Genomic DNA, 12,547 nt, shown 5'->3' on the forward strand with positions numbered 1-12,547 from the left:
CCACAGGAGAGATGTCGATAGAAACCCCAGATAAGTCCAGGTAAGCCCAGAGCATGGGTGACCTGTGTTCCCTGATCTTGAAGACCTCAGAGGTGGAGAAGTCACAGGTGATAGGGGGACAGCCAGGAGACCCCAAGGAAGCCTGGTGGAGTCCTGGCATCCCATCTTAGTGCAATGAGAATACCTAAAGGTCCCATGCCCCCTCGAAAGGGCAAGGAAGGGCTGAGAGAGGCCCAGACTGATGAAGACACAGTATGCATTGACAATGATTTAAATTTGACAAGATTAAGTTCGCTGCATCAGCAAAATGGGGGCTCAGATACAGAAATTGATTTATATAAAATTAATGTTATACCTTGACAGTCTGAGTCAAAGGCTGTGAAATTTGGATGGCTATATCTATTTTGTTAGGCTTCGCTGGGGCCTGAACAAATGAGCAGGCATTGTTCTGGTGTTACCAAGAGTGGACTGCATCTGACTTCTCTTTGCCTGTTTTGCTCTGGATTAAAAGGCCTCCCAGGGCCGTGAGGCCAGATCCTCTATTTTAGCCCAGTTCTCCTGGCCCATCTGGAGATCCTGACCCAGAAAAGCTCTGAGTGATTTGCAGTGGATCTTCCTCCACGTTTCCAGGGATCACTCCCTATTCTCAGTCTGCATCCTGTGACACAAGATAATGGATATGACTGTAAAGGTCCTGGAGACACAGGGACCCAAGGGTGCCCATGGTAGAAGACCATCCACAGTCCCTATGAAGCAGGAGGTTCTCTTCCATCCTGGGCAGCAGGAGCAGTTGCTGCAATTTCTTTCAGCCATGCACATAACTTTCCTGGCTGGTAGGGGTGGTCAGATGTGAGCATTAGGCAGAGGAGTTGCTGTGAGCACAAGCACAGTGCATCCTGGGGTAAGGAGAAGCAGGCAGGGAGCTGGGGGGCTGGGGGGAGAGGGGCAGCATAGAGTGGGGGGGCACGGGGAGGGAGTGAGGTGGGGGTGGAGGGTGGGCATAGGCTTCGGCTGCCAGCTCCCATCCTCCTTGCTCCTGCATCTTGTATAATCTCTCTACAGTATAAAAATCTGTGAGGGGAGGCTGCAGCTCGGAAAAACCACTAGCTCGGAGCTGTGGGGGCCTTTTGGTAATTGTGAAGGAATCACGCATGTGCGTGTGACTTTTGCGGACCCAAGAAAGTTACGTGGAAATCGGCAGCTTAAGTAGTCTTATGGAAACTGCAATTCTGTTTGTATTCTGAGGCTTGGGGATTTTACATCTGGAATTATGAACTAGCCATTACCCAAGAGACTCACTGTTGTAGGAAACAGAATGCATCATTTGGGGAGGAGAAAATGGGATACCTCCTACATCCTCAGAAGAGTGTTGGCCAGTACCAAATGGCTCAAGGATGGTCATGGGGCCGGGGGCTGGCCTTTGGGGGTTGCAGCTATCTAAGGAGGTATTTGTCTATTTAAAAAAAAATTAATGTTTATTCATTTTTGAGAGAGAGAGAGAGAGAGAGGGCAAGGGCAGAGAGGGAGAGAGAGGGAGACACAGAATCTGAATCAGGCTCCAGGCTCTGAGCTGTCAGCACAGAGCCTGATGCAGGGCTCAAACTCATGAACCATGAGATCATGACCTGAGCCAAAGTTGGATGCTTAACCAACTGAGCCACCCAGGCACCCTGGGATTTGTCTACCTTTAAGGACTTACTCCAGCTCCTCTTCCTCAGCACTCTGCTGCCCTCAGCACTCCAGATGGTGACAGCTGGATCATGCCTCCCTGCACTCACCTTTTAATGGAGGGAGCAGCCATTTCCAGACGTGAAACATTGAAGGGTTAGCGCTCAGCCAGCCACCTATCCTAGAAAGGGTGCTAGGTACAGGACACAAGCCAGCTGCCAGTTTCTTTACCTGGAAAAATGGGAGTGGGATGAAGGTGGATAAAGGAGGATGGCACATGGGAAAGGAGGTAAAAGATGCAGCTTATCATCAAGTACATTGACATGACAGTACAATGACAGTAAAGCAGGAGGAATAAATAAGTTTGTAAACAATGAGGTCAAATGCAGTCACAATTTACCTCCCAACTTTTTGGCAGCAAGGACAAAAAAATGAAGGATAATGATGGGCAAGAGAATTTCTATTTATTAATAACAATAGCTGGTATTTCTTGACTTCTAGGTGCTACTGAGGCACTTGCCAGAGAGAGAATGTCTCATTTCATCCTCACCACACCTCTATGAAGAGGTTCTGATTTTATGCCCATTTTTATGCAAGAGAGCACAGAGAGAGAAAGACATTACATAAGTGAGAAGTGGTGGCCTCAGTTACATTAGGCTGTCAGACTCCGGGGTCCAACCTAAAACCCTTGGCCTAATGCTGTGCTGCCCGCCTCAATATATGGAAAAGGGCATGCATACTTCTTTTTGGCTTCTTAATATGCATCATCAAACCAAGAACTAGAGAGGAGTCCCACAATTGCCCACTGGGCCCAAACTGACTTCATTTGGTCAATATTATGTTTGTGGATGGAAAGTGGAAAGCCTGTCTCAGAGAGCAGGTGCAACAAGGCACTAGGCATCTTCCATTGCTGAAGGTCACTTAGAGAGGCAGAGGGGCAGGGAGCTCTTTGCTTCACATTAGGCTGTAGAGAAGTCTCACTGTGAGAAACCTTGTGGTCACTGGAGGCACATATTTCGGATTTCTATCACACAACCTCCAGATTTTGCCGATTCCAGTGATGGGTTCAGAGTCAATGACAAGCTATGTTGAAAATCAGGAGCAAGGGATAATGATTTACTTTAACTAAATGTCATGTAGTTTTATCTGACATCTCTCAGGTGACCTGACCTCTTCTTCTCTTGGCCTTGCCTGCTAGATGCAGCTGCTTACTCCATCTCAGCTGTTGCGGTGGGGATCGACTCTGGCAAGGCTCTAGTGGGGTTCTGATACCCAGAGTCTCTGTCTCCTCCCAGCACTTCTGGGCATGAATGAGCATCATGCCACAGGTGTGTGTGGTGGGTGTCCTAGCTTTCTCAGGGCAGGGGCCATTCATTGCAACTCAGAAATTCAGGGAAGTTCAATGGGCCACATTTTGGCCAGTAAGACTAGAGATGAGTAAATTCTCTCTCCATTCTTCTCTTCGATGGACAGCCCTGTGGTACATTGTTTTCCTCCTTGTAGCCTGACTGGAGATGTCATATGTGGCCAAGCAGGTGCACCCATAAGACAATGGCTGTCTCTCTTTGAGACTTGTTGGGAAGCACTGGACAGCATAGTAAGACATGAGCTTGCATTTACTTCCCACCCTTCCCTGACTCACCCTCCTTTCCTTCCACTTTATTGCCCTGGCATTGAACTTCCCAGCTAAAGCATTAGCCTTTAATCCTTGCCTAAGGAATCTAGGCTAAGAGTAATCTAACATGGGCTTTAGAGTTCAAAGTGAAGTTCCTTCTGAATTTTTCATCTAGGCCACTGTCCTATGCCATTCAGTTTTCAGGGAAGGGACTGTGTCCATGGTCCAGAAAGTCCAGGAAGCAGAACCCAACGGCTATGTGGAGATGCGGGCTTTGATCAGGCAGACTGATCTCCACTGACTGCCTGACAAGTTTGGGATGGGGAATTCAGAACCAGAGGACTATGACATTTCCCACTATCTTTCATTTCCTTGCTGTTTACCTGGACCTGCCTTGATGCCTGCATCTTTTCTCTTTTGTCTATGCACTGGCAGCTATGCTTTCTGCCTTTAAATCTGTTGTACTGAGATGATCCAAATTGCTGTGACTGAGCCTTACATCATTCCTTCCTAATAAACTAAATGATGGCTCAGCCCCCAAAGACTGCATATCTCTGTTGTGAATTAATGATAGTAGCAAGTTACCATTATAACTTTCCATTCGAATCACTCGGAATGAGTTCCTCTGCTCTGATGTGACTGCCAAATTCTTGTGGGACTCTTTCACAGATGAATCCTAGACAACTGAGCATCTTGTTGGCAAACAGAGAAATAGGAACTGGAACTTTTTCCCCTATGGGGACTAGGAAAATGCTGACAGAAGTCCTGGTGCCCACTGATAATGCTACCTTTCTTTAATCACTTGGTCCTCTGTTGGCCCCTAGCTGTAGACAAGTCTCACTGTGAGAAACCATGTGGTCACTAGAGACATATATTTCAGATCTCTTTCTATTGGCTCTCACACAACAATGACATGACCTAAGATTTCACGAGCTAATGAATTTCTAAAAATCCAACTTAAGTCTTTAGGGTTTAGAAAATGTCCCCAAATTCTGTAGATATCATAATGAAAATACCAGAGCAAAGCCACCCCATAGCAAAGTTGCTGAACCTCCATTCCAAGCTAATGATGAGGGGCTGTGTTGGTAATGTCAGTATGAAAGAAGCTGCCTTATTTGGGAAGAGAAAGGATTAGCTCATAACTTCAGAGTCCCTTAGGCTGGGTCAGATTGCAGATAAGATGGGGGAAGGTCTTTGAGGGTCAGGGAAAGCAACCCAACAACGTATGATCCATGGTTTTGTCTTTTTCCACTTCAATCCTGAGGCAGAGAGGTACATTGTGAGGTCTATGCCCCTCAGACTGAGACGGGAGCTTCTCCTGGAGTCAGTGCTTGGAGGACAAGTCATTTAAAGTGATCCTCCCTGGGATTTTCAAAGAAGTTCCTTTTGGGCATATGGTGTCTGGGGGCTCTGGCCTCAGAAGCAGCATATGGTGTCACCTCGGCCTGCCCTGGAAGGAGCTCAACAGTGGAAAGAGTTAGGGATGATGAAAGGCAAGGAACTGTGGTAAAAGTAAGGCACAGAGGTGTCCCATGATGTCCAAAGATGAAGCATCAGTTTCTACAGAGAAGAGCTGCCCTGGCCCAGGAGTCAGAAGCAAGCTGAGTTCTGAGACCCCATTGCCCAAACCTTGGGTCTCTTTTCTCCATCTGTCATCAGTGCTGTCTCCCATTCTCCTTCCTGGCCAGTGAAACTCCCTACCCTTGTCTAGTCCCTAGGAGACAGAATAGGTTAGGGGGCCTCACAGAAGGGTCCCCAGACAGAAGCTTCTAGGATCAACATGACTGCTTTAGATGCTGGAGTCTGGGTTCTTCTGGTGCCATTTATTGCTTAATGGATGAAATCAGAACAGCACAAGCCCATTTCATTTCAGGCTGTGTATGTTGCAGGGACAACCAGGATGAAAACAGTTTGATGCATTTGGAGTCAAAGACTTTTTGCTATAGGATTCGTTTGGGATCATAGACCTGTACACAGAGATCATTTCCCAGTGTTTTATTGGTCATATCTTTGGTGCCAGAGTGTCTGACTACTGTTTTGTCTGGAGATACATCCATAATTGACTACAGACAATTAAGCCTGGGGTCTAGTTTCCCTCTCTCTGTGGACTCAGCAGGACTGTCAGCTGATAGGCCATCACAAATCTGGACACAGATACAACCTCTACTCAAGCTTCTTTGATCTCTCAACTTCCTTCAGCCTGTGTGAATCTTTCAATAGCTGGGTTTAACCACTTCTTTAAAAATTTTTTTTTAATGTTTATTTTTGAGATAGAGATAGAGATAGAGATAGAGATAGAGATAGAGATAGAGAGAGAGCATGAGTAGGGGAGGGACACAGAGAGAGAGACACACACAAAATTTGAAGCAGGCTCCAGGCTCTGTGCTGTCAGCACACAGCCCGACATGGGGCTTGAAGTCACAGACCAGAGATCGTGACCTGAGCTGAAGTCAGATGCTCAACCAACTGAGCCACCCAGGCGCCCCTGGGTTGAACCATTTCTATAAAGACAGCTGGGTAAGTTCCTATGAAATAGGGTGACAAGATAGCATTTCCATGGTGGCATCATTCTGTTTTTCTACCTGTTTTGTTAATTTCTCTTCTCCTTCTTCCACGTGGCTTTCTTTTTTTAATGTTAATCAAGTAAGGGCCCCAGTAGGCTGTTGAGGCACTCAGGTTCACTGGTTCTTCCTGGAGTGATGAGGGGTAACTAATGTTCACCGTCAAGAAAGGAAACTACCTTCCTCTGGAAACCCAGAACACTGCTATACACATAGCTACTTCTCTTTTGTGGGGGGCAGGGTTCTGGCATTCTCTTTAGTTCTCATCACACTGTGGGGCTTTCAGTGACAGAGAAGGCACTTAAATGGCAAGTCACCTGATTCAGGCCAAATGTGTCCCCTTCCCACCCCCAGTTCTGGGGAAGAAGGGCAATGATGTCTCTACTTGACATCCTCCTTGGCACTGGTATGTGGGTCCCCTTAACCATTAGGCTCCGGGGAAACTCAAGGCTTTGACTTCCAGACTCAGCATAGTGGGGAGGGATTCCAGATAAGTCAGAGCTGTAAGGATGACCTGGCAGTTTCCCCCAAGCAGCAGGGGGCAAGGCAGGGGGCTACAGGGGGTGGGTTGGCATGGGGAAGGGAGACAGCTTAGTTAGGCTTCCTAGAGATCCTCAAACCTCAAGAAAAGGGTCCCACCTCCCACAGCTCCTCTAAGGGCAGTGGTTAAATAGGGGGTGTAGAGACACCCCCTATCCCATGCAGCTGCTGGGCCTAGTACAGTGCTGGGCACAGAGACGATGCTCAATAAATGTGTTCTGAGTTAGTGAATAATCGTAACAAAGAGAGTGTGAGGGACAAAGGACATGACCTGGGGCACCTTGGCCTAGGCTGTTCATTCAGAAAATAGCAGTTTAAAAAATGTAAAAATCCTTTCCTTCCATCCCTCCAGTTTATGGGCCCAGGAAAGAGGTGAAAGAAGTGTGTCCCTCCCAACCCTTCCTTTTTCCCTTCCCCTAAAAATCTATGTATACATATACGTATGTATATGGCACCACAAAGCGGTCCTCCCTATGCCCCTAGACCAGGAGCTGGGGGAGCCAAGGCCCAAGGCCTTGGGGGTAGTCAAGGTAAATGTGAGGGGTCAGGGCTTGGGTGCTGTGGGGAGCAGCCTTAAGCTGCTAAGCCTAGAGAAGCTGGGCTCTTTGGTCCTGAAGAACAGACCCTTCTCCCTTCACAAGTGGTAACAGATCTCCCCTCTCTGTCCTCGTAGGCAGAGATTGGTGAGGCCTGTATCAGTTCCAAGGGAGGAGGTGGAGACTGGTTCCTCCCCTACCAGCCTAGACTGCAGCAACCTGGAGACTGTTCAAGGCAAGGGCTGAGGGTTCATGGGCCCTGGGAAAATCAGGTGGGGAAGAGAGCTCGATTATGCAAGGCACCTGGTGTCAACTGTTCCCAGGCTGGGGGCCCAAGACATGGGGCAGTGGGTACCCTGCCCCCTCCCCCAAATAGAACCGGAAAGGGCCAACGTGCCCAATTTGGCAGCAGTAAAGATACAGAAAAGGGAGAGCAGCACCCAGGACCCCACTGGATCAAGAAGTAAGTTTTAAGGCACTGACAAGAGGACCCAGGGGCCCAATGCCCTCCGTGCAACCTGCTGTCCCCTTCGCAGCCTGGCCAGGCTGGTGGAGAGAGCCCACTTCCCCAAGATGCTGAGGCAGTGGTGGCCACTGGGTTATCTTAAGGATGAGTCTGCATTTGGGGCGCCTGGGTGGCTCAGTCGTTGAGCGTGGGACTTCGGCTCAGGTCACGATCTCACAATTGGTGGGTTCCAGCCCCCCTCCGCCCTCTGTGCTGACAGTGTGGAGCCCGGAGGCTGCTTCAGATTCTGTGTCTCCCTCTGTCTCTGCCCCTACCCCACTCACGCTCTCTTTCTCTCTCAAAAATAAAATACACATTAAAAAAAAAAAAAAAAAAAAAAAAAAAAAAAAGGATGAGTTTGCGTTGTGAGTGGTGTGGGCCTTGGTCTGGGGCAGGTCTTGGCTGCCCGGCCGGGGCTGCCCAAGCACTGAGTACGCGGCATCCTCGCGGCTGGGCTGCTCGGAGAGGGCAGGAGGTCGTGGAGCTCCGAGTCACTCCTGTTGCCAAATCAGTGGTCCGGCGCTGTCTGCACGGAAGACGTAGGGGGCGGGCGAGCTGTCCGGGATAAGCACGCGTCGCAGGTCTCGGGCCAGCTTGCTCCGGTCCTGGGGGAAGACACACCACCCGTGAACCAGCTGCGCCCGGAAGGCCGCATGCGCCTACAGCAGGTCCGCTACGGAGTCTGCGCACTTGGCCAGGCTGGCAGTGAACGGCGTGCTCTCACAGACCTCGCGCGTTGGCTACAGGAACTCATGCGCTTGGGGCCACTTCAGCGAGTAGACCGGGTGCCAGCCCTGCAGTCGCCACAGGGATGCTGAAGTTGGCCTTGTTCACCGGCTTGAAGGGGCTGTGCGCCTGGGGCTCATCCAGGGCGACGACTTCGCAGATCTTCCGTGTCCTGGGCCTTGGCCTCAGGGAGCAGGTAGTAGACTGGGGTCTTGGGGACAGTGCCGTTTTCCTCCACCAGCAAGAGCCCTGCACCGTGGCCAGAGGAGCAGAAAGCGAGGGGGAGGATGTCCTGGTTCCGGGGCTTCTGAGAAGCGGCTGATTTCCGGTCACTTTTGCCCTATAGCGGCCTGCACCTCTTCCTGCGATCTGAGTAATGGTGGCAGAGCTGTGTGCGAGGCCAGGGTCAGGCCCCGGCTCCTGGCCTCCTGTCACTCTGGGCTCCGGCCAGAATTGGGGCCCGGAGGAGACAGACGTTTTCTGATACTTATGGTGGCAGGGAAGCCGGGTTCTCAGGAGGAGGGGAGGGAGGGGGCGTGGAGGAAACACCATTACAACAGGGACTTGACTTCCTGTGAGGCAAATGCAAACATGGAACCTCTATAGCTGCCTCTTTGATGGGGCACACTAGATACTGACTTTTCTTATAATCTGGGCATTTCCTAGAACAGGGGCACTTTTGAACCAACTGAGCCACCCAGGCACCTCTAGAGGGGCACTTTTTAAAGAATCAGACCCTTGCTGGGGCACCTGGGTGGCTCAGTCCCTTAAGCGTGGGGCTCTTGATTTCGGCTCAGGTAATTGATCTTGGTTGCTGAGTTCTAGCCCCACCTGGGGCTGTGTGCTGACAGCACGAAGCCTGCTTGGGATTCTCTGCCTCCTTCCGTCTCTGCCCCTCCATGCTTGGGCTTTCTCTCTTAAAAATAAATAAACATTAAAAAAAAAAAAAAAAAAGCTGAAGGAGCAGACTCTTCCTCAAGGGAAAAACCATAGCCCCAATGTATTAAACAGATGAAGTAGACGCCTTGGTTGAGGTGGGATAGAGGCCCACCCTCTTGACCTTCTCTTTCCCCTGTCTTGGCAGCAGTCTGTGAGCCCTTCTGGGAAACCTGGCACTTAGTGGAACAGTGAAAAGGTACTATGCCAGCAGAAAGTGTGAGCTGATATATTTGGTATTTATTGGTAAGATCATGATACACTTAAAGAATATATGTATCATCAGTTTGAGAAAAGCAGTTTTAGATATTGATGGTACAGGGGCTATGGCCCCTATACAAGGCCATTTGAGAGTTAGAGTTAGTTCTTGCCTAGAGGGAAGTGACAACTTAAGTCTGAAAACAGACACATAGTTATGTATATGGTGGTGGTGCTGAGTTCCCATTTCCAGCTGGGCCACCATGACCTAGCCCAGAAGCACAAAGGTGTGAAGAATACCACTTGTAGTCTTGAGAGCTACCAGTTCTGTCCACCATTTTAGCAGGAGAGTTTTCTTCTATCATTTCTGAATCAAGCCTCCTGGACAGGCAGAAAGTCAAAGGGCTTCATTTTGGGTTACCTCGACCCTCTGTTGTTGTAGCGAAATTGGTCTGTTCCTTTTGCCTTGAAAGTTGTTGATAACAAATTGATACCTTTGGTGACTGTTACATAATTGTTTTAGGGTATTTGAATTTGGACTGATTCTACCTGACTCTTAGTTTTTGCATCCCATATGTTTCTGATTCCCATTGCTAGAGCATGCTATGGACCATTCACTAACTGGCTGGGGCCGAGCCTTTCTCATCATGCACAGTTGAGGTGTGGACAACACTTAGAAGTGTGTGATCTGAGAGTTATTGACTGACAAGGCCTTATATGTGACACTAACATACCGTAGCCAACTGGTGTTACCCCTGCAGCTTCTACTTAGCTATAGTGATGATACACTTACTTACAGCCCCCTTTGTCATGTGAAAGAAAAAAGGGACAAGGGCTTGAAGGTAGCTTATGAGCTTAGTCTGATAAATCATATCCCATTAATTTCCAAATATTCCTGAGAAATCAGGAAGGGGAACCTAGTAAGTTCTGTTAATTCATGGCCAAGTGATTACTAATTGGTTATGTATTTTGAAACACAGAGAATTACATTTAATGTTTTCTTCATCTGGAGAGAGATTTGTTTTGTTTGACAGATCACGACATCTGGAGGACCACTTGTTCCTTCCTGAAAATTCATAGATATGGAGTTTTAAAATTTCTTTTAGGTGAGCATTAAGATAATAGGTACTAAATTATACTTCCAATTTTTTGGTCTTATAGCATGGAAATAGTACCTTTCGGGCCTGATGGAGCTTGCCTGCTTTGTCCATTGGGTCTCCCCCTTCTCCCTGAAGATAAGCATGAATTCCCTCTTCTGCCTATATCCTATGACACCTCCCTAAAACACTTTGTTCAATAAAATGTCTTCCTTGGCTTATAAAAAGGCAGTGGTGCAATGAGGTTCAGTATTCAGAATCTGGCACACATATTTTGTGTTAAGGGGGTGACAGAGTTGAAATGATGAATTTCATTTATGATGGGGATGTTGTTGACTAGCACAGGAAGAGCATCAATTTGAGTTTTCTTCAGTTGCTGATGATGAATTGCTATTCACTCATTTAGTAAATATCAGTTGGCCCCCTCTATGCTCCGATCTGCCCCTTTTCTTCTGCTCTTTATATGTTCAAGAACTTATCTGTTGGTTAATTGTCTGGTGCTAGGGAGATGCTGAGTATAATCATGGAGAAGAATAAAACAGTATGCCAAAATGAACCTACAGTTCTTAGCATGGCCTTTGAACTTATGGGGCAATTGCATCAGCCACCGTTCCTTTTTCCTGATAAGCGGGATTTCAAAAATAATGACTATTGATTAGAGCCATGGTGAAGAAGTTAAGAACGTGGGTTTCAGAAAAAGATGGTCTGTGCTTGACTCCACACTCTGCCACTTACTATTTAGGGCCCTTTAGGCAAGGTACTTCACCTTATGGTGCCTCAGTTCCCTGAAAAATGGGGTGATATTACCTACCTACCTCATAGTGGTAGTGTGAAGATTAAATGAGATAATCCTCTAAAAGTTAATAGAATAAGACCTGGCATAGGGTAAATTCTTAGTAAATGGTAGCTGTTATTATGGCTCTTATATTTGTAATCATTTTTTGATTTCTTTAATTTTCTTTCATTGTTAGGCAAAATATAGGTCTGAAGCATAGTCATGATATAGGAATAGTGAAAACAGTCTTTGGCTTACCTGACCCTTGTCTAAAAGCTTGCTGCCAAAGACACTATCCTGGGGTGCAGTATATTGTTCTCCCTTCTGGCCTCCATGCATAAAAGGTAGGGGATAGCAGTGAGACATAAGATTATGTTGGAAGTCAGGAGAGACCAAGTTGGATGTTAACACCTTCTTGACTGTGGAACAACTTTGGCTCAATTCTTCAATCACCTTCAGGTCACCTTTCCCCATGTACAAAACTGAACTGTTAGGAACCACAGCAGGTGGCAGTGAGAGCCTTGAGACATGTATATATTGTGGTTTAATTTATATTTTAAAGAATTTTGTATATAATATGCAAATGAGCAAAAGCACACATCTCTGTGAACCTACTGGTCTCATTGGAAGTCTTTTTTTAAAAAAAAGTTTTTTTTTAACTGGAAGTCTTTTAATGTAGTAAGAAACAAAAGCTTATCATTTACTGAGTTCCAAGTATGTGCTAGTTCTATCACCTCATTTATTCTTCACAGCAACTTCATGAGTAAGTTGTATTATTCCCATTTTTCAGATAAGGAATCTGAGCCTCCTAGACTTTAAGTGATGTGTTTAAGTTCACATGGTTAATGAGAAGCAGAGAGGGATTCAAAGCTGGACTTTCTTAAGCATTGCCTCTGTGGTAGTCATCAGTGCTCTTTACTTCCAGGCCAGAAGGTTTAATTGCTGATGCAAGATTCTCCTTCTGGAAGGGTGATTGGCTGCTCTTTCAGCCTGTGTCCTCAGGTTACTCTGATGAACAGAATGCTCTCTGGCAGCCTGAGATGGACATGTGGTTTGAGCATGAAATAAACCTTTGTGGTTTTTGGTCATTAAGGTGTTAGGGTTCTTTGTTACTGCAGCGCAACCTGCCATATCTTGGCTAATACATGCTCCAATAAGATGATTAACACTGATAACTAAATTATCTCTATAATTTTCTTGTTTGTCAGGTAGAGGCAGCAGGCTGAATGGTCTTTGGGAGAAATAATGGTTAAATGTTTCTCATTGCTAATGAGATAGGCCATGGGTTGAAAGGAACTCTTATAATTTTTTCAGTATTTTCTTTCCCTTCTTCTGCCATTTTTTCCTCTGCTTTCTACTGCTTTCATTCCTTGCCCTGGGCCTCCTTCTA

General features: G+C 47.1%; 1 pseudogene; it reads right to left on the bottom strand.

The window, feature by feature from the left end:
* Positions 1–1,282: 1,282 nt before the first annotated feature.
* Positions 1,283–8,703, bottom strand: LOC122239512 (annotated as a pseudogene).
* Positions 8,704–12,547: the final 3,844 nt, after the last annotated feature.

The sequence above is a fragment of the Panthera tigris genome, chromosome B3, assembly GCF_018350195.1.
Source record: "Panthera tigris isolate Pti1 chromosome B3, P.tigris_Pti1_mat1.1, whole genome shotgun sequence".
Lineage (NCBI taxonomy): Eukaryota > Metazoa > Chordata > Mammalia > Carnivora > Felidae > Panthera > Panthera tigris.